The following is a 21,939-nucleotide window of genomic DNA, read 5'->3' on the forward strand; positions in this document are numbered from 1 at the left end:
GAGATTCAATCTAACAACAGGGAACTCTGTTTTCTTAGACTGGACAATATCACAAAATCCCCAAACAAGTTCTCAGAAACTGAGCAGGAGCGCTGTTTCCATTCAGAATGAGTGGCGCCAAGTGAGGGAGGAGAGAGACAGAGACTGTAGCAGAAAATGAGATTGTGTTCCAGTATAAGCCACACTGAGGAAACACACTAATGACATTACAGAAGCAAAAACATTTATCCAAAAAGTAGCATTCTTAACTTCTCAGAAGTAGCATTTTCAGCTAAAATTTCTCAACACATAAATGAATGTTTTTATATTTTATGTGTAGTGTCCCACTTGGCACTCAACTGACACACATAATGAAGAGTCCAAAACATGCCCTTTACCAACCAAGCTTAACAGAGATGCATCAACAGGCCTCACGTTTTGCCTTTGTAATAGTGTTTGATGTGACTTTCGGCAGATAAAACATATTCGACCCCCTTTCTCGTCAGCTTATAATTCTATTTTTTACCTTTTTTTTTTTTTTTTTTTTAAACAGGCATTTACTCTAGCGAGTTTAAAAGCTTTACAAATAAGAGGTCAGGTAAATGATTAAAGTGAAAACCAATGCTGATACTGCAATCAGAAAAAATGCCAAGTCTTGCAAAGCAAAGAAAAACAAAACAGGCGCCTGCCCAATAAAGTTAGATAGGGAGGAGTTTTTTTTAATGATTAACTGAATCACCACTGAAATATTTGGCAAACTGAACCAATTTTCTGTCTTCTCATTGGAGTCACAACAGTCACATCAAATAGGGGCCGTTTCAGATCAACTTGATTTACGGAGCATGAATAAGACCTGGCATAAATCTCCAGTGTTTGTATAGATTACAAAGCATGAGACACTCGTGCATTAGCAGCTTTCAAAAACGGTTCCAACAGGATGAAGAAAAAAAACAGAAGGTTCAAGTTATGCGACAGTTTCAGCCCCCATATACGCTTCAGCTTAAATTACAACATACTCACAGGAGACCGAGATGTGAAAATGTGGGATATTTTAGCAAAGCCGGGGGGGGAGAGAGAGGAGAGGGAGACAGAAAGGTGCGTCTGCTGCTTTGTGCCATGATATGCTTGACACACTTCAAAAGCGGTTGCGTTTCACAGGTGATGCAGGGTTGAGGCGGGCCGCACTGCTGGAACACGGCCCAAACTACAGAAACATGACATGAGCCGGGATGAAATAATCAAACACTAAGGCTAAGGCTGGAAGAAGGGTGTTTGTCTTTAAGACAACCAGCTGAAAGTTGTGAAAAAAATGATTTGAAAGGCAAAGTAACTGTCACCAACAGCCGTGTCGGGAGACTTGCTGTCAAAATAAGCACAACTGGTTCTAAATATATAATAATACTTCCCTCTATTTGTTCTGTGTAGAACATTTAAATGTCACATATTTGGGTTTGCTTCGACTTGTATTGTGAATAACTTGTGGAAATACTTTTCTGGCTGTACATTTTGAATTACGCAGTGTGTGCGACATCTGGCCCAGCTGAAGGTTTCTCTCTTGATGCATGAAGACTATATCTGTGATGCTATCGAGAGATAAGCCCAAAACTGGAGGTCGATGACGTGGAAAATGTTTCAGATGCCACAGACCAAAACTGATTACTGCAGTGCTTCAATAATGCAACCTGTGGAATAGGATTCCTTTGTACTGTCACACTACCCACTCAAAGTCACTGAAGCCACTTCAAACAGATTTTGTAAATTTGTAAAACTGCTAGAAAATGATTTTAACTACATTTTTATTTTATTTTTCATGTTCAGGCTGAAGCATCTTCAATTCAAAAGTATGCATCGCTTTATTTAATTTATTTTTTTAAAAAGGCATTTCATCCACACCATGACCCCAGAAAAATATTTCACCGCAAAATGGATGTGCTTGCATTTGAGTACCAAGCGATACATACATCACACTAGACCGTTTACCCATAAGACCCTGTGCGATAGCCACGCGGACTATGTGACCAATGCGCTCTGTGACACTTCAACATGAGTGAGCGGTGAAACATGAGCATGACAGTCCCGTTGGGTCAGGGGTGGCTGGGAGGATGTGGCTGAGCAAAGGGGAGCAGAGGAAGAATAACTCCGGAGCCTGACGAGCTCAGAATAGCAGAGTACTGGGGGAAACACAGATTAAGTCATTAGTCTGGCTCTCACAGCTGTCAAGAGCCTGTAATGACTTTGAGGCAAGATGGAAACACGAAGGTTTAATGGAGATCAAGTATGAAAAAAAAGGCAAGTATAAAGAGAATATAGTGTAACGCGCAACCAAGTGTGTTCTCTGCTGTTTGTGTCTAAAGGAATTTAGTCTGTGTATGCACATGAGAGTGTGTGTACCAATGCAGAGCGTTGACAGGCAGGTGAGACATCTAGGGCAGACTGTGTGGACACAAGCAGGGTCTTGTGTCCCTCTTCAAAATAACAGCTGACAGCTGTACCAAGCTGCGCCATGAACCACTGGAACTGAGGCTCAAAGATGCTTCCGCTGTTCCATCTATTTATGAAAGAAATTTAGCCGGTGTTCATGTTCAAAGAGATGCCAGGACAACTGAATTAAAGTCCGATAAAATTGTAGCAAGTGTAGCCTGTATGTAGTTAACTGTAACAGAGAAGAAGAAGGCAATGCTTGCAACCACATAAGGGACAAAGGAGCAGTGTATTAAGTAGTGGAATTAGGATTCCCTCCTGCTTTCTCATTCCTTTACCTCATCCTCTGATTTGTCTCAAAAGTATCACATCTGGATTGCCGTACTTTAAAGCTAAGGTAGGCAATTTGTTTCAGAAGCATACTGTTATATTTGTTGATATTCTCTTTACATCCCGGCAGTAATCAATACATCAAATGCTCTGACACAAAAATGAAAAGAATCTGGTATCTGTGGCTGTGGCAGGACTGTAATAAGCACGGCCAACTGGACGGCCTACCTGCTTGTCTACCTGCGCGCACTCTGCCCGTGCACTCCCTGCACATGAACATGTGTTTTGCAGGAGTGGCTGTGGAGGGAGGCCTGAAGGGAGGTGGTGGGGAGGTTTTTGTTCAGTTGGATACTTTCAAAATCTAGTTGACTCTTTCTCCAGCATTACTCAGCCTACCTTTATTTACGCAGAAAGTAACTTTCAGACAAAATTCTACCTTCCATTATAATGGGTACGAACTACAAGTCTTTGGTAGACTGAAAGTACAGTTGTTCTGACTGGCTTTGCACTTTCATGGTAAAAAGAAACATGAAATACAGTGACCTTGAACCTAAACAATCACTCCCCAAACTCTGTCTGACTTCCGAATGTGATGAAGTGTCATTTCCCCCCCCCACCCATTTTTACAACATGCCACTTTAAGGGACTACCTCTGCCAGTAAGGGTAGCTACACTCAGACCCCACAACTGAATTTCACCTTTAAATAACCAAGAACGTCAACCAAAAACCAACATATGCAATGAGTCCCACAGAAAATGGTTTGGAATAACGCAGGTGATGACGAAGCGCTTCTTCTGCTGTCTTTCATGTGAAGTTCATGATTATGGGGTGTGAGAGAGAGGCAGAGACCTTGGGCGACAGGCAGCTACGCAACACAAGGCAAAGGCATCCTGCATCCCTTTAATTAAAGCTAATAGGCAGTAATTACCAGGAATCAGTCAAGAGACGGTTAATAACCATATTGCTTCTAATAATAACATTAACAGCAACAGACAGAGATGTCTCTGCTAGGCATCGTGCTAGAAGAGGCTTCAGGACACATACTCTTAAACATGTTTCTGGCTGTCAGGAGAGATTTTGGACATATTTGACCCCCTCAGGGAACTTTCTCACAGCTGGGCTGTTAAACATACCAATTTGACAGTGCTGGATCTCAAGGTAAATTAGGTGAACACAGCGAGTCAACCTGCCCGTTTTAATCAAACAATCAACCCAGGTGTCCAACACAATCATTAGGATGAGAACTAAATTAGGAAAGTAAGAATTAGAGAAATTAATATATTCTATTTTACCATGTTAAAATAGCATGAGACGCTGAAAATTAACACATTAAAAAGGTATATGATCTATTTTAAATAAATGAATTTATTCCTCCATCGTATTTAGGGATCCAGTGGATGGTAAATGTCATGGAAAATTGTGGTATTCCTGGTGAGGGATTGAGCACATCACAGTAAACTCACTTAAATTTAGTTTGGCTGCTTTTTAATTGCAGACACAAATCTTAACCATGGTAAACCTATACATCATGGTAACTATGGCAAACTTTACATTAGGGCTGTGCTATTGTAACAGAAGGGTGATAAGGTAAAAGCTTGTAATAAGAATATTTTAGGAAACGTTAATATGTTTCTAACATCAAGTATAGTCTACTGGTGGCTGGTTGCATTGAGATGATCCAAATCATTGTTTAGCCTGCTCATCTACTACTTTACCATTGAAACACTCGCTAATGCTACTTTTCACTGTAGTTACATCAGGATTATCCAGAAAACAGCTAAAGTGAAAAAGACAATTAGTCACTTAGACATCCGTCTATTCAGTTTACAGACAAACCATCTTGGACAGACACACTGACGCTCAACAACGGAGGCGCGTGGACCCAAACTGCATACAAGTCCCAAATCTGAATTTTCTCACCGCTTCAACGAGTGAACGCACAAGTCGCCGACTTTCCCGTCCAAATGGGTCAACGACGCCCGGGTAAAATGTACATATCCTACCGTGGTTGGTCTCCCGTTGCTTTGCGCTTGTTGTCGCCGGTGGGATCAGCAGCACGCGGCGCTTCGTTAACTTGCCACCAACAACAACAAAGAATCCTCCGGTCTGACTTCAAATATCCGCAAGCGCTGTTAAACAAACAATACACCCCGAAAAGGCATGGCTTAGGGAGAGCAGGCTGTTTCTCATGGGAGTGTGTCCTGCCAGAACGACAAACAGACACACACACACACACACACACACACACACACACACACACACACAAGCCCGGGCTCCTTGCTCTCTCCGGAGGGACGGAGGCAGGAGGCGGTGGGCTGGGACTGCACCGTGGAGCACTGATAGGACGGTCACACCGGCTGCTTCTTTAACCCGCTCACTGCCACACCGCTGGCACGCGCCATGGTAGGTACCACTCACGCGCGCTACCGCAAAGTTTAAGAAAACTAAAAAGTTGTGGAAGGAAACACGAAAAAAGCTACAGCAGGAATCAAAGGAAATATTGGACTTATAACAGTAAAACTCAACAGTATATGAACTAGCTACATGAAGGAAAAAAAATCAATTAACTATTCACACTAAGTTAATATGTGAATAGACTAAATGTTCACAGATGTGCAGAAGTGAGGGTGTGATTCCATTTAGTTTCAAAACCCATTCCTTAAACTCCAAATGTCACATTTTAAGTTTATGAATGTAGCTAATTTCACCTGCACATGCCATTGCTAAAATTACCTTTACACAAACAGGCTAAGTTACAGATATGCTACTGGCCTAGCTTACACTGGAATCAAACTGGAAAAGGATGGCAAATGAAGGTCAACTTTAACATTTTATTTTGTAATAATGTTATTTTATGAGTTGTCACACTATAATATAGAGATTGATTAAATAATAGTTAATGAAGTTTATGTACAACATAAATTATATTAAGTAAATTTCATAAATTAAATGATCAAAATAGGCTTTCAACAATGCCACTTACAGAGATCGTAAACAGCTTTTAATTATCTGAAATTCTACCACATAATTCCTTAATAGGGCCGCACCCGTTCTTAACACTTCAGTTTACTTAAATTATAGATTACTGTTCAGATAATTTGGCTGCTGTTATGGGTTTGGTTTAATAACTACTTTAACATGCTCTCTTTCCTCTCCCACCGAAGGCTACAAAAGCCCTAGGTAACTGTGGATTCATTCAAACCTCAGAGGGGGTGGAACTGTCCAAGTCAATACATCCTCAACTTAATATTTTAATTTTAGAATATACAACTGCCTCCCTTAACCAGGTTAAGGACACAGCTAATGTTTTAAAATAAATAGCTCAACCTGCTGCCAAAACATTGGCGCATAAACAAAGGTGTCAATTAAAACTAACCAGTTTCTGTGTTTTCTTGTTAGATGCATTTTTGGAGGTCTGAAGGACCAAGTTTGTCATGCACAAATTGTAATCTCATGCTGGGCACAATGCAGAAATCAATCAATCACATTAAAATGAATCAGAGTATGTCATCTTAATCAGTTAGTTTCATCAGTGGTCCCTAATTTGCTAAAAGAAATACCTAACCTTTACAGACTGGGGACTCTTCTGGAAATGCATTTCCTCACAAACAACTGGTTCTTCTCAGCAGGGGGGGGGTGTTTATCACAGGGAATGCTGGGAAGGCAGAGGGCCATACCTGGCTTTAATTTCAGCTGTCCACCAGGATTAGGACACAGTTCATATAGCAAGCTGTAATCATCTGGAGTGGTTGGGCGCTCTTTCACAGCTGGCCCCGGGGCCAGTCAAAGCCTAAGCCATTTAGTGCTTTGTAGTTGTCTCTAATAATAATAACCTGGTACTAATAAGTTGTGCATATTGTGCTTCTCTTTTGTCTGACAAAAAATTACATTCTTATTTTGTCAGTTACATTGTAATTTACAATGTGTGTGTTTCCACACTAATCAGGCATATTTGTTTGGCATTAATTGCAGTTACTTTTTAAAAATGTATTCTGAATCAACAGCAGACCAAAGTAGCTTGTCTTCAACATACTTCATAACATGCTGCTGAGGCTCAGGGCCAGCTCCCACTGGGTGCAGCAGTGAGGGAGCTGCCTGTGAATTATTATACAGCCCCTCACCAGCCCGCTGATGGTGATCATGCGGCCGGTCCGCTCAGGACAACGATGCCTTCCTCTGAAATAACAACACAATGGCCTTACAGCTCTAACACCACTCTCCAGCCTCTTACCTCCACCAACATCAACATTAAGTAGATATGTGGTGATAAAATGCATTAAAGAAGCTGAGTTTGGGATTAGCTAACCAGAGCCAAGGTCTGCCCGCATGGAGCTAAAGAAGGAACCACATCAAAGGCTGCACTGTACCAGGAAGAAGTGAGGCCCTGTTGAAAACCCAAAGGCCCCTGGGATGATTGCACACAACTCATCAAAATGACAGGTTTAGTGGACAACAAAAAAAAAAAAAGGTTAAAGAAGGAGTGGGAGAAGGATAGAGGAAGACAATATGTTTCTAAACCATTTAAGGCGTTTGCGTGGCATGTCAAAAATAATGTGTCTTCAAACTTGCTCTCTCTAATTTTTTCTAAGGCTAATTCCATATTTTGGGGTTAGAATAACTCCCCTTCATTGTGGACTGAAAAAAATCTGGCACACAGAGCAGACTTGCAGCACAAACAGCAAATTGTTGTTTTCTCTCTATGCCCAACATAGAGAGAACAGCATAAGACCTCAAACAGCTGCAAAAAAAAAAAATTATAAAAAAGGAGAAAACAAGGAAGGGGGAGAAAAAAACTCTTCACAAAAGGCGTCGTCTTGTAAGTTTAAACATGATTCAACTCGCAGTGTGATTTGAAAGCACATTAAGAGTGATCTAACAGCAGAGCGTTCAGATGCTGGATCGTAATGTGCTTCGACATTTATGCAGGAAGGCAGCAGGTAATCCTAGAAGCCCTCAGAGCATTGCAGCTACCCTTGCATGTGATAATGTCTGGCTAACGAGAAAAAGAAGGAAACATGGAGACGATGAAAGATAAAGTGAGGACTGAAAGAGTGCATAGAAAAGATGGGATTAAGTGCACTGGAGTGTGTGTGGACAATGGAATAAAAATAGAGAAACAGTGTGACTGTAGGTGAATGAATGAATAAGAGACAGAGAAGCACAGCATACAGGCGCTCTCAGGCAGCACTGCTCACATTGCTCCCTGGCTTCTGTAGGTCTGAGATGCGGAAACCAGGGAAACCCTATCCCTTCGACACTTCTGCAGTGAGGATGGACATCTCCCACCCGATTAGCACGGAGCCCCCTAACGTCTGTCCAGAAGGACTCAAGGGGGCTGAGTAATGGCTGAAACCCGAATGATAGCTAATGTCTGAGTTACCCTGCGTTCAAATTACGGAAAGAAGGCCTTAAATATGGTTCCATTTCATGTCTTCCCCTCTGCTGTATGCTGTAAATCTGATTTTACACACAAAACACACGAGGAAAGCTTAATTCTGCAGCTTGGTTCATGAGGAACCATATGTTTCACATATGTGCACGTGTTTTAGTTTGCTGTAAGGAGATTGTGTAATCGATTGACTTTTCTACTGTACATTTTCTTTGTAATGTTGCCAAGCAAAGCAGCCACTGTGGGCCTACATAGCTTTGTGTGCATGTTTACACACTGTATGATGTATTGTGCTTAAGGTAAAGATGTATTACGGTGCTGCAGAGTCTTTTAAGTTTGGACCTCAATGTTAGTAAGACCTGTGGTTATGTTTAGTTTGGGGCCTATTGTCACAATGTATGATGGAGTTTCAAAATCCCGTTTATTTACACCCTAACACATGTCTATGGAAATGCTTCATTTACTTGGAACAAACTCAGCCCTGTGAGCGCTATCAAAAATACTGAACACTTAAAAAGGACTGTAAAGGCCTGGTGACACCAGTATTTAAATAAGGTCTCCACCATCAGTGGATTTGCTTGCTGGAATGAAGTAAATCTAATCCAATAGCATACTATCTTGATAACGCTGACCTTTTGAATGGAGAGTCGGAGAGTCCAAAATGGAGGACGCTACTATACTTATTAGCTGTGCTGTACCACCCACTTTATTTAACCCTCCTCTGTTTAAGTATGAACCGCTCCCTAAAGAACAATGGTTTTTAGACCGTTTTGAGGAGGACAGGAGTCAATAATACATCTACATCATCATCAACAACTGTGTAAACTTATTGGCCCTGTACAGCCACAAGGTGTGATGCCTGATATACATGCAGTTTGCCTGACGAAGAGTCCCCACCCAGATCTATCCTGCCGGTCCAGGGGATTGAACCCATGACTTTCCGATCACAAGCTTGCTTCTCTAACTTTTAGGCCACCACAGCCCATAGTTCTCCATGCAGTGGGACAGACAGTCGTGAGACAGGAGAAGATGGTGTAGACGTGTTCTCTTAAGTTAACTGTGGTAACTTCCCTTTCTGGTTAGTTACTGAGATTGTAGAGTCACTACGTCCCCCTGCTTCCAGCACCGCTATTTCACAAGGATGCACCAATGGATCTGCTGCTTCAGTCAGACCTGGACAGACTGGCCTGATTACACCATAAAGTGTCACAGCCAAATTCATCCTCTGGTCTTTGTGAAATACGTGGTTCTAGAAGCTTTGTGACATACCGGTAGTTATCACTCGTAAGGCTAGTTGGTGAACTACTATAACGAGCTGTCAGGACTTTCAGCTAAATGCTAAGGTTAGCATGCTAACATACTCAAAATGACAAACATAACAGTATTTCACATGCATTATGTGTTCCATGGATTTATTTTGCCTCCACAAGCAAATCTAGTGATTGTGGAGTCTTAACAGAAATGAACTGATTTTGGTTTGAACTTTTGCTTGCATGAATTCTGGAGTGTGCCATCTGTGGGTTGACATTTGACCTGTGTCAATCAGAGGACGTATGTACTGAATTTGGCCTGATATGATCCTCTTTGCAGAGGACGGGAGCAGACCACGTGAGTGGAGCAGCCATATTGCTGTGGTTGTGCAGAGACATGCTGTATCCAGATGACCCATCTGTCTGTTTCTTATCATTTCCTTTCATACGCAAGAACATGACAGACACAAAAGTGAGGGGGGGAAAAGAAACAAGTGAAAGCGACTGGCTCGAACTGTCAGATTGGCAGAGAGGTTTAGCTGCACTTCTAGTCGACATTCTTCTCCGAGGTGTTGACTGGCAGCTCGAAGATGTGAATGACATCATATGCTCGTTTGATTCACAGGTGCAAAACTAATGGCGAGGACACTTGTTGATTTGTGGACGATGGAATTATTTTAATGTGCTATGATTTTGAAACAGTTTTAGAGAACAGACCAAAGCGGAGCCAAAATGATGACTGAATGATGAATGCTCTGATTAAAATGAAAAAACATTTTCTCTTCTGCCTTGGGTGTGGAGCACTTTTCATCAGAACCCTTCTACTGTACCGACACAAAAACCTTCACTTTCATTCCCTTTCGTGAAGTAGAGCCACAAACATCAATCAAATCATCAATTGCTAAGAAAGTCTGCTGAGAATGTTTCCAGCAGTGACACACACACACAGTGTTCATGTCTCCACAGTAAATAATTGTCTAACTAGGTTCTCGAGTGTTTCTATTTTCAATTACCCTAGAGAAAGTGGTCCCAACATGGGAGTCGGGACCTCCCCAAGGGGTCGCAAGATCCACCTGCAGGTCATGAGACAATTAAAAGGATAAATGTAAGGGATCTAGCAGACTGTAATTTCAGCTAAATGCTAAGGTTAGCATGCTAACATACTCAAAATGACAAACATAACAGTATTTCATATGCATTATGTGTTCCATGTTCACCAGCTTGGTTTAGCTTGTTAGCATGCTAACATTTGCTAATAATCAAAGTGTAGCTGAGGCTGACGGGACGACTTTTCAAAGTAAATATTAGATAAATTAAAGTATTAAGTGGGATGGAACTAAATGTCATGGCAGTCTATCAAATAGTTGTCAGGAGAGAGAGAAAAAGAGAAAAGGTCAGGGGATCACTAAATCACTAATGCTACAAGCATGGCGATACATTCCTGAAAGCACTTTACATAGACTTTTCTCCCCTTTGGTTGAGGAGGAAAATGTTTAGGTCTGTTCAGCACCTCTCACAGAGTAGTCCTAGTAATCTTAAGATAGATGAAAACAGATTCTGTGTAAAGTTTGCCTTTATCATCAGGTTTTCAAAGTGCATGCAGAATCTATACTGGCCAGCTACAATTATTTGGCAGAGGAACAAGACAATGTTTAAAAATCAGAAACAGAGGCCTGTTGTTTCACTGCCGTTGCTTCATCACATTAAAAAATGCACACTTTTTGGCACAAGACTAGGCTCGGCCTTCTAATTATGCCTGTTTTTCCTAAGGATTTCTCATGGTATTAGGGGCTTTGGAGCAGCTTTTGTCGTTGTTTGACACAGATCACCCCTGTCTTTCTTCCCTCTCCACTCCACCTCTCCCTCTACCCTTTTCTCAAGTGCCTGAGTAACTTCCTAGTCTGGGAAAAGACACAGTTCAATCAAAACTCTTCTTTCTGTTGTCTTTCAGAGGGAGAGTGGCGGGGAGGGGAGGGACGAACCAAGAGAGGAGAAAGTAAAGAAGAGAGAGTGGTGGTATGCAAACGTAGGGTTCTTATCAAGTTAAAGAAAGGGGGCAGCAGAAGAAGAGGAGAAACAAGGAGTGTGTGCAAACCACAGAGCAGAGAAGGGAAAAAGAGATCTTGATTTGTTTGAACAGAGTCCTGGTTTGATCTCGGATACAAACAGGGCAACAGGGAAGTTATGCAGAACGGAAAGAGGGAAAGTCATACGGAGGGAAGGATAAGAGGCAGATGGACAGACATGCAAAGAAGAGAGAGAGACAATTCACACAAAGGGCTGTTTAGTAGGAATTTGGTAGACAGATGTTTGTGTGTGTAAATTGATGGTACACACACAAACATCCCTCTTTGAGGGGACCAAAGTTAGTGTTTGCTCATAAGGAGAACAGCCTTTGAGGAACTGCCCAGACGTACACAAAGCCAGAAACCTTTTTACACTCCCCCTCAGCCACTACTCAACAAACACTTAATGTGTGTGTATGTATGTGTGTCTCTCCCAACCTATGGGAAGGGAGCGGGAGTATTTTTGCGCAATTGTGTGTGTGTTTATACCAATGCACACATATTCCCTGTCCAAAAAAATCTTTTTGCCAGACTGTGCAAAGGTATAATATCTTCTATGGAGGGTTAATATCTTCTGGGGAGAGTAATTATGAGCCAGAAAGGGAGCAAAATTTTTGAGTTAAATTCTCCTGGCCCAATGTCTAAAGAAAATCTTTTTTTTTTTTTAACAGAAAAAAAAAAGTCCTGTATGTAAATAAATAGCATTTAGATAGCTTGTATGTTGGCCAATTTGAAGAGCCCCTGACATATTACAAATATCAAAATATTTTCAAAAGAAGTGCAATTCAAAAACACTTAAGAGGACTTGAACTACGATAACATTTTAGGCATATGAAGGCGGCAAACAAAGGCTTGAATACAGGAGCACATAATGTCCGACAGTAAGAATGTAAAGCAGAAATGGGCTAACATGGCTCTGGAGAAAAACTGTGATAAAAGTTGAAAGATCGCATCTGTGTGTCAAATTTCTCCAGGGGCCTCAGAGTGGGGACTTGATGGCCTCGGGGAGGGGGGGAAAAAAAGGGGGAAGGGGGGGGGGATCATGACTTTTGTTGTGTGGCTGAAAATGCCGAAGGAGGTGTGAGATCACATCCTGCTGTTATAAACTATTTGGCAGTCAGAAATACTGAGATGGAGGAGGAGATGTGGGGAAGGACGAAATAAAGGGAACATGAGAAAGGAGGATGGAAAGGACGTTAGGGTGAGAGGGAGGGATGAGGGAGACGGGGGAGAAGAGATAAAACACTCTCTCTTTCTTTCACCCAAATAAAAACTTCAGACATACTAGAAATATTGAGGTCGACGTGTCGCTGAAGTGTCACCACAGTCAGCAGCTGGAATGCAGACAAGGCCAGTCTAGAAACTTCTCCTTAGCTTCCAGGCCACTTCAAAGCACCATCTCCATGTCAATCAACATCTGCTCTTTTAGCATCTCCACGTTGCCGACCTTATCGCCGACAGATGAGCTTAATATACGAGCTAAACTTTACTTCAGAGGACGTACATCACACTCTCTTTTCCGCTGTTTTGTGTGGGACTGTTTTCCATCTAGTGCTCAGAGCTTATCCACTGCAGTGTTTTTCAAACAGTACATGGTGTTATTTATGTCTCACCACAAAAATATCACAAAGGGTCACCCCAAAACACATTTATAATACAGACTTCTTTGTTACTATTGGTATCTTTATTCATCCCAGCTGCAACCACTAGAAATGACTAAAGGACCTGTGGAATACTGTTTAGAGTGTCAAAGTGTAAAGTGTTACTGCAAGAGTTTGTCTCAAAATGTCACTTCCCCAAATCTGTTTTTGTTTGCTCTATACTATAATGTGGTATAATGTCAGGGCCACTGGTAGCTTTTATTAACAAACATACATAAGAAAATCACCAGCATGCAATTTATGTTGAAAGCTAGCTTGGGGAATATCAATATCTCATGGACTACTTGCATTAACTTTAAAAGGTACAACAAGTCATTTTAACATTTTGTTGAATTTAAATCCAGTATGAAAATTTTATATTACAAGTTAGTGTACCACAAATCAGTGAAGCTGTTATTTTAAGATAAAAATGCTACGCAATGTTGCTATAAACAATGGCCTTGCAAATTAAAAATTGGCCTTTTTGCTTTTATGTGGTGACACCACTTGGTTTTCCTTAAATATTATATTTCATAAACCTTTAAAATATTCTTCTGACATTAGCAGAGTCACTCTTTATTTCAGGCGAGGCAGATCATTTCCACTATAAAACAAATATCTGCTATTAAGCAAAGCTTTTGGATAATAGAGGAAGAGGATTCAATAACAAAGTTGTTCAAATGAATCTCAGTATTTTACCAACCTGGAACAGGATCAACAAATAGAACCAGCCATCAGAATTAAATCCTATAAATACCACCAATCAAATGCTGGAAGACTTCATCATTTCCAGTAATCAGTTGTTGCCAACCATACATTAATTCTGTTCAAATGTAGCTGGCTGGCGAAACAGCAATATCGTTGAATTGTGCAATGTACTAGCCCCTGTGGATGACCTACAAAAAAACTGTTTCCTTCCCCAGCCTGAGTTTGGCACACTCTGTCCTACACTGCAATTTGTTGTGCTACACAGAGGATACTTAGTTTTTATGGCCATGTCCCTTATAGAGGACTGGGCAGAACGCTCTGCTGTGAGAACATAGCCCTTGGCACGTCACCACAGAGCCTGAAACAAAGATGCTGGTGCCAAGGCAAATGGAGTGATTTCATCTCGTGTCATCTCCCTGAAGGACAAGTGGGCTCTTGGAGGGCCCTCTGAGGATTGGGGCTACAGAGCTGGGCAGGAAGGAGCTGAATTAGGCTAACTAAAAAGGCTTTCTGGCTCCAGATAGCTGGTCTATGTGCATGTGAGGTAGAGCGTTATCATTTATACAGCATCTACTCTACTGTTACGCTTTGTACCCCTAATTGTACCCCTGTAGCCTATTGTTCCTGGATGCTGTTGTAGTACTGTTTGTGCCAATACAGGTTGTTGAATTGAATGAATATGATACAGTGGGCCAAAAAGTACAGAAGACGTAAAGCAGAAAACAAGCAAGTGACATGGCCCTTGTAATGTAGGGTGTGTATGCATGCGTGTGCGTGGTTGTTTCTGGTTGCGGGGCCGGTTAGAGCTGAGCTCAGGGCCCTTGGAGCCCTTCCCACTCCCTGCGGAGAGGTGTGCGCCAGTGAGACGGGAACCAGGGCCTCTGCAGCTGCTCTGCACACAAACTTGACAGTAACACAATGTTCATTTCACATCGCTCTCAGCCTCGTCTCACCATCTCTGTCTCGCACTTTCTGTGTTGAGTCCTCTCTCCCTCTCCATTTTCCACAAGATATAGTTGCAAGCCTCGTCTAATTCTTTTTTTAACAGCTACTGGCCATCATCAAGCAGAAAGCTTCGGTTCTGAAAAGTGGAGCCAATGAGGAAGTGCCAAAAAAATCAGCATTCTTTCTAATTGCCAGCAGGGGGCGACTCCAATAGTTGCAAAACAAAGCCCAATTGTGAGAAAATTATCCTACTTTCTACCTACTTCTCACTTGATGTATTACCTCAGTAAATAATTTCAAAATGAGTTTATGGTCTCACTGCTAGTTTCAAGTATTCTTCAATACAGCATGTTAATTGTTCCCATTCAGAGTAAAACAGACGTTAAAGCAGGTTATGCTTTAGGGCATGGCCACGTTGTGAATGCCAAGTCGCTACCACAGCAACCTGTCAGGTATAGCAATGCATATTCCTTCCCAGCTCCACCCTCTCATTAATAAACGCAAAAAAACAAGATGGCGACGGCCAATATGCCAAATTCGAGGCTTCAAAACAACGGTCCACAAACCACTGGGGGACATCACGGTGACTACGTCCACTTCTTTTATACGGACTATGGCAATTACCCAGCATGCTAAACATATTTATTTAAATTAACTGTTTCTCTTGTAGGTCTTAAACAGCTTTTCATTTATTTTTTTTAAATTATTCATGCGGCTTGACAAACTTAAGAGTGAATGAAACAATTTAATTATAAGAAAGACTCAAATAATGCAGATGAGTAATGCTCCTAAAACTGAAAAGAACAGCTCAAGGATACTTTAACAGAGCTGATACCGGGACAGCATGAGCCCAGCCTGACTGGTTGAGGAGCAGCTGAAGGATGCCGTCTTGAGTTCACGGTTCTGGTTCATGATGATTTAAGCACAGTGTGAACCGTAAAAATAAGCGCAGTGGAATCTAGTCTCATTATTCAAATATACTGCAGGGGCTGAATGCATACAAGCCTGCAATACATTTAGGGTGAGGGAGTTCGCTGAAGCAGCTCAAAGTAAAGCATGGCTAAGAGGAAAAGGGAAAATGAGAAAACAACTTAAAGAATGAAGAGAATTAATGTGGACTGTCTCTCACACTGCATCAACTCTCTGAATTCATTTATCTTTTGAGCGTCGGTTGGTCTCTTATACTGAAAGCTAGGCTTTTTCTGTGCAAAAGTGTGTGTCTGTGTGTGTGTATGACTGACTGAGTGTCAGGTCAGGTGTTGAGTGTCAAAGGGAGTACCAGCAGAGCGTAATAGAGACGTGGTGGGAAAGCAGCAGGTCTGACACCAGTGGGCTCAATGATAAATGTGCGCTTTGACAAATGGACCATAGAAATAATCCCATATAAGCACTCCTGTCTCTCTCGCTGTCTCTCTCTCACATACACACACACAGCTGGCTCTAATACTGTGGATAGAGTTCAGTAAATTTGCGTGCGTGTGTGCGAAAAAGAAGAGACAGACAATATGAGAGAAAATGAGGGTGGTGGATGTTTTCTAATTCCTTAACCCTACTGTATGAACTCTTTCTGATCATCAAAGATGCCATCTTCAAGAATAAACAAACTGTGCAGAAACAATAACGGTGCCCCTGTCTCCTCCTGACAGTTCATCCACTTCACACAACATCTGACTCTTCTGTGGCCACTGGGCCTCGACAACCAAAAACAAACTCCACATCAAACAGAAAAGTGATACAGTACCACAAGGGAAGAAGGGGCCTACAGGTGTCTGTGTGTGTACAGGTGTGTGTACAACAGCAGACATGGGGGAGGCGGTGTGAAAACGTGCGGGCACGTACCCATGCGTGCATCTGTCTGCGCAACATCCCTCAGCCCTGTCTGTCCATGCCACCACTTGCACGGCAGACATTAATTGTGGACACATGAGGGTATGTTTGTCTCCGCCAGGCATGTCCACGCATACTTATTGGACCATGGGTCTGCTTGCAATGTTTCTTTTCTTATGTGAGAAAATAAGTTGTTGTTATTATTATGAGTCAAATGGTGGGTACAGCTTTTTGGCACCGGGAAGCGGGGCGGCAGTGAGGAACAGTAATGCTCAAAAAATGAAAATAAGTGGAAAGTAGTCCAGTTTCCTTTCGCCAATGCTGACTTTATTAGCTGTCTGTATGTGTCCATAAATATTTATAAACAGTGTAAAATTGCTATAAAAGCAGACGAGGGGGGAAAAAATTCCACACCCTGAAAATGACGGGCCCCAGTCTTGGTCTGGCATTAACCTCAGAGTCATTAAAAATGAGGAGGAAATTATTAGTGACAGGCTTATGGAATTACATCATGCTTTGGGTCAATGAGCCTCCCCAAAATGGAATAATAATGGTAGGACCAGCGGTCCACCAGTGATATCTGTAGCTAGGAATTGGTGGGGATCCAGCACTGCGAAGTCTTAAGTTGGTTGTACAGTTCAAATAAAATTGAAATTGGTCTGTTTTCACAGGCGATATGGCGAGTTTGCAAATAAAAAAAAGTCTTGCATTGGGCTGTGATCACCACAGTGTGGACAGGCCGCAACCATGCGACCATTTAAGGTTGTTTGTTTTATACCAGGGCTTAAAGAAAAACATTCTAATGCATATGGTATTTGCAGTTTTGCATAAGCTAACTGCAAAATTGCAGTTGATATAAATAATCTTCAAGCATGTTCAACACCTGTAACGTTGTTTACGCCAATGGGGAAGAAGGATTCTGTTTTGGCTCAACTTGATCCGACTCTTTAATGGACTGGGTACCGAGGTCATTGTCAGGGTCAATGTCAAGTAACGTAGTATAAAGAGCAACAAAGTCAGCATGTAACAAGTCAGCTATGTAACAAACATAAGCTTTGTAATGTACATAATTTATACAACTAAAGTTACCTAACTTTATTTACATAACTAACGTACTACCTAACCAAGTAGTTTTGGTGCCTAAACCACCAAAACTGTGAGCATTTCAAAACATCACCTACATATTTTATTTTGAAAGGGTAACCATAGCGTATTTACTGTTCGGAGTTTTGATCAAGCTTCCATATGTCACGACTTGGGAGTGAGAATGTGTTGGTTTTGGCCTGTGTGAGCCTGTACTGACACAACAATAAAATAAGCACCTGGTCAGTACATGTAGGACCTTTCAGATATCCTAGTTCACAGGAATTAAAACAGATTGATGGATTGATAGATTTTTAATGACATGAGTTGTCACTTGTTTTGGAAGGTCATCAAACCAGCTCATCATACATACTCCAAATCTGTGACTAGCAAAGTGTAATCTCTCTGTTCGTCTTCCTCCCGTTGTATTATTAGTCTTTTCATTTTAGAGCTTGTGTTGTTGTTTGTTTTAGATTTCATTTGTCTAAATTATTTCTGCCATTAGCTCTTTAACACAGAACATTACGTTCTTGCATGGAGGACACACCTCTAGTCCGTTATTTACACCCAGGGATGCTTCACGCCCATTGGTAACATGCCAAATTCAACATCACAATGACCATTTCACCCATTTTGTTATCCAATACGGCATTGTCTGTGTTAGTGCTTCAAATATATGTGCTTTATTAACTTTTCATGCAAAAAGAAATTCAGAAGCTCTTAGAGACTAAGCTTTGCAGGATACATTTTGAGTGTGCTTATTATGGCATCCTTTAAATCTTACGTTATTATCTCAAAATTCCATCAATAAGCTGGTCAATGTGAGAGGGCTGAAAAATAGCACGAGTTTTTGGTTTCATTAACATCCCTTATTAGAGTTACTGCCAAGACCTGTTGATATGAAACTAGTATCAGTGCACCTCTGCTTTTACAGTTATAAGTTTTCCATAAAAGTTTGATTTTACATGTACCGGAATTATTCAACCTATGCCTGAAATGCGTGCACACGGAAATATAAAACATAAAAAAACATCATCTTCACACAACAAAAAGAGCCTTAAAAACACAGAGTTTAGTGTCTCATAAACATGTAGTCTTCTGGCAGGCACCATCCTCATCCCCGCCAACCCATCGCCCCCTGCCAATTCACACCATATATGACATATTAGTGTCTCGCCGCTGGATCTCTGCCAAAACAAATCTTATTGGGCCAATTAACAGGCCTACGGAGAGGCAGAACCTGTCCACAATGGCCTTGATTTGATTGCTTATAAAAAAGATTGATTCACAGGTCATGTATTCTCATTAGCTAAGAAAATAAGTATGCAGATGAGGGTTAACAGACAGCAGCCAAAAGAAAAGTAATAGGTCTATATCTCGTGCCAAGGAGTGGCACGATTCTGCGGTGCAGCATTACATCAGCTTGTGCTGTCAATCTCCATCAGTTTTCTCTCATCACTCTACCTGACTGAGTCATTTAAAACTGTGCTGCAAACCTTCACTTGCGAAAGAGTATTTTTTACTGAGCTAAGGGGATTAGCTCAGTAAAAAAAAAGCGGATTATGCACCACAGCCTGACCACAGTGTCTCTTTCTGTTACGTTCTTGACAGTTCAGGTTGAAAACTTCCTGCTTCTAAATTAGATTTAGCCCCCCAGACTTAAATGACAACATGACCTTAGCCTTTGTTCCTACTGCTAAATAATATTATATATAATAATATTTAGCAACTGAGCCTATCCAACATTTCTGTACATGACCATAAGGAATGTTTCACTGCCTAATTATCCCTCAAACTGAATATGTGTGGAAGCACCTGCCTGTAATATACTCTACATTAGTCATTTAAGCAGGTGTTTGATCGTATAATACATGATATTCTGCTCTGAATATATTCAAATCTTTTTTGCTTCCTCTCTCTGGCCTGAATACTGCTGCCTAAAGACGTGTATAGAGATGCAGTCTTTTTTCCATTATAAATCTTACTGTCTGTTTGCAGTGAATGACAGGTCCTGTTCACTGTTCCATAACGGACTATACTGTACATCATTTTGTTGTCACATTAGTCAAAGTGATGTCGTTAAATGAAACACAGGACAGAAACTTCCCTACATTGTGTTTGCTATTTTGAAATGCTAAACAGTTTGGCTAGATAACAAAGCCCCATCATTTGTCATCTTTTTGTATGCCCTTCGTTTTCAAATTCCTTTTTCTTTTGCCTCCCCTCCAAATCTGTCTATCTTTTTTTCTGTACACAGATAATGTATTACAATGTAGGGTCCATCTATCTGCCAGCCTCCGCAACAGTCGGTAGGCCAACCACCATGAGTGGTGGCACGTGACGCAGGAAACAAAGACCCTCTTCAGCACCGGTTGTTTCCTTACAGCTACAGCGGTGATGTACTGTGGTGGGGTTTAATGGACACTAATCCTACTCAGCAGAGGAGAATGTGTCTCAAGGGCAGGTAAAAGAGATGGTCCATAATATAAATCTGTACCAAATAAATCACATTACAATGACTTGAACATTGTGTTACATACAGGAGCTACTGTAATTTCTTCTCCCTTCTCCCACAAACAGAACTGATCTTTTGATGTGGTTGCAAATGGCAAAACCTTCATGTCTAAATAAATAACAGTATATTCAATAATAAGGCACTCATTCCAAGGAGTAAACAAGATCTACAGCCATGCTAGCAGCTCTGTGAGGCTGTACTTGTGCTTAAGCTAAATGCTCAAATTAAGCTTGATCAAAGATGATTATCTGAACCAAATTTCATGGCAATTCACCCAATGGTTGATGAGTAAGGATGTCACAAGAACTGATACTTCGGTACCAAGCAGATACCAAAATTTTGAAAACAGGTCGATTCTCGTTTTGCTAGGTACCTAAGGTACAGGAGATCCAACTGCGGCAACACCTCCACCTTGACTCGTCAAGAAAAAGAGTGGTGTGTAAAAACGGGATGAAGGTATTTCGCAGATGTTACCTTCAATAGCTCCGTGTCAAAGCCTCGATTTCTCCCAGTTTTGTGATATGTTGGAGAGCAAATTAAGGCAGATGTTTTACGATCACCTAAAAATCACCAAAGCTAATGATGTAGTTGGAAGCGTTACAAACTCTCTGACCGACGCGCCTGTAACTATGCTGGAGTTAAAGTTAAGTTAAAGTGCAATCATCAATAACCGTTTTTCCACATAAAATTCTCAAACCACTGCCAATATATATATAGTGACCACCTTTAAACATTTCACATCTGTAAGATTGTAAAGTGACAAAAATTAAGCAAGTAATTTAATAATTAGATATGCACAGTGCAAGGTTTTAATTTAAGTAGCTCGCTTATTTATAAATATACACTACCGTTCAAAAGTTTGGGGTCACCCAAACAATTTTGTGTTTTCCTGAAAAGTCACACTTATTCACCACCATACGTTGTGAAATGAATAGAAAATGGAGTCAAGACATTGACAAGGTTAGAAATAATGATTTGTATTTGAAATAAGATCTTTTTTACATCAAACTTTGCTTTCGTCAAAGAATCCTCCATTTGCAGCAATTACAGCATTGCAGAACTTTGGCATTCTAGCTGTTAATTTGTTGAGGTAATCTGGAGAAATTGCACCCCACGCTTCCAGAAGCAGCTCCCACAAGTTGGATTGGTTGGATGGGCACTTCTTGCGTACCATACGGTCAAGCTGCTCCCACAACAGCTCAATGGGGTTCAGATCTGGTGACTGCGCTGGCCACTCCATTACCGATAGAATACCAGCTGCCTGCTTCTGCTCTAAATAGTTCTTGCACAATTTGGAGGTGTGTTTAGGGTCATTGTCCTGTTGTAGGATGAAATTGGCTCCAATCAAGCGCTGTCCACTGGGTATGGCATGGCGTTGCAAAATGGAGTGATAGCCTTCCTTATTCAGAATCCCTTTTACCCTGTACAAATCTCCCACCTTACCAGCACCAAAGCAACCCCAGACCATCATATTACCTCCACCATGCTTAACAGATGGCGTCAGGCATTCTTCCAGCATCTTTTCATTTGTTCTGCGTCTCACAAACGTTCTTCTTTGTGATCCAAACACCTCAAACTTGGATTCATATGTCCACAACACTTTTTTCCAGTCTTCCTCTGTCCAATGTCTGTGTTCTTTTGCCCATCTGAATCTTTTTCTTTTATTGGCCAGTCTCAGATATGGCTTTTTCTTTGCCACTCTGCCCTGAAGCCCAGAATCCCGCAGCCGCCTCTTCACTGTAGATGTTGACACTGGTGTTTTGCGGGTACTATTTAATGAAGATG

General features: G+C 41.3%; 1 protein-coding gene across 5 annotated transcripts in view; it reads right to left on the reverse strand.

The window, feature by feature from the left end:
* disp1 (dispatched homolog 1 (Drosophila)) overlaps positions 1-21,939 on the reverse strand; it is a 90,575-nt gene that overhangs the window by 30,285 nt on the left and 38,351 nt on the right. Inside the window, exon 1 of one of the 5 annotated variants that reach the window (XM_046060207.1) lies at positions 4,735-4,976. The exons of the other annotated variants lie outside the window; for them this stretch is intronic. The gene's annotated coding sequence lies outside the window, so the exon portion shown is untranslated. Of the gene's footprint in view, positions 1-4,734; positions 4,977-21,939 lie in introns of those variants that run through there. 5 annotated transcript variants of the gene reach the window in all.

Source organism: Micropterus dolomieu, linkage group LG10 (genome assembly GCF_021292245.1).
Source record: "Micropterus dolomieu isolate WLL.071019.BEF.003 ecotype Adirondacks linkage group LG10, ASM2129224v1, whole genome shotgun sequence".
NCBI classification, from domain to species: domain Eukaryota; kingdom Metazoa; phylum Chordata; class Actinopteri; order Centrarchiformes; family Centrarchidae; genus Micropterus; species Micropterus dolomieu.